This window comes from Pseudophryne corroboree, chromosome 10 (assembly GCF_028390025.1).
Source record: "Pseudophryne corroboree isolate aPseCor3 chromosome 10, aPseCor3.hap2, whole genome shotgun sequence".
Taxonomy (NCBI): domain Eukaryota; kingdom Metazoa; phylum Chordata; class Amphibia; order Anura; family Myobatrachidae; genus Pseudophryne; species Pseudophryne corroboree.
In genome coordinates, this window is record NC_086453.1 from 357,588,333 (window position 1) to 357,589,636 (window position 1,304).

Here is a 1,304-nt window from a genome sequence, read left to right on the forward strand (position 1 = left end):
TAAACACAAAAAAGAAACAGTATAGATACAAACAATCAGATTCAGTTTAACTTTCTCTCACAATATTACTATCCCTATATGGATAGACAGATGATAATCAGAACTCACCTTTTGCTTTTTACAGCTCACACTTACAAATCCAAGCAGCACTTTAAAATACAAGCCCTTACAAAGAGCAAGCTCCAAAGAGTCTAATCACTGCTTATATAGGCTCAGCCAGCTGCTTTAGTCAGCCCCTCCTCCTCCTGATTACTTACCTGGCGAGTTTGGACACTTTTAAGCACATTTCTCCCATCATTGCCTATAGAAATGATCCCTGAAAGTATAGTCTTAGGGTCCAGGATACAATTCTTAAAAGACTATCACGAGAATCTCCATCTATATGAGATTGTGGGGTGGTATGAAATGTTATACTAACATACTCCCACAGCATGAAAAAGTGGTGAGAGTGAAATTAGGATGAAATAGGGTCCTTTCCCATCCCAGCGAGTGGGAAGAATACACCCCTGGAGAAGTAGGGTGATCCAGCCTAGGCAGACATAATATGAAAAATGTAAAAACAGCAACAAGAATATCAAATAAGCCAAACATAAAGAAACTGAACTGGAAGTGTACATATACCCAAATTGTCGATTTTGTCAGATACAGTATGCTTGAGATCTCTAGTTGCTTATGCTATATGGCTTGTAGAGCTATGAACAGGTCATCTTCCAAAGACGATATCAACTGCTCTGCCTCATCCAAGCGACCAGAATGCTGGTTAAACTGAGTTATAGTGTACTCAATCGCATTGGCTTCTCTGATACCAGCCCGTTTTCATCCAAAAGAGGGCCTAATACAGCCAACAGCTTGGTAGGTCTCATTCTCAGGTGTTTGGTGGGCGGTCTGGACTTGCATGTGTGCTAGGAGGCAGAACATGAGGTCGAGTGGTCACATTCAAAAGATTTACCACAGGGAGTGGCTTCCCTGGGTGTTAATACAGCTCCTGTAGAGGTCATTGAAGTAGGTACTACAAACTGTTCAATGCAGATGTTCCAGACTAAGGGATGAAAAAAATAGGAGCAACCAGAGAGTATGACAAGAAAAGACTGTTATGAACCACAGGTAGTGGTTCATTCCTATTTTATGTTTATAGTTGTCTTGCAGGCCAGGATTTCCTGTTGCTCTGGTTTAAGAAGACTCTTGTTTGCTGCCGGTGGTGAGTCTGTGTAATTGCAGCTTGTTCCCTCTCAGTTGTGCAGCAGGGCAGCTGCACGACATAATTAATTAGGACTCTGTTATATTCTGGCTCAGTGCAATACACA

The 1,304-nt window shown here is 41.6% G+C and overlaps 1 pseudogene; it reads right to left on the reverse strand.

Moving 5' to 3' along the window:
* Positions 1–211: 211 nt before the first annotated feature.
* Positions 212–332, reverse strand: LOC134967809 (small nucleolar RNA U3; annotated as a pseudogene).
* Between the last annotated feature and the right edge of the window lie 972 nt (positions 333–1,304).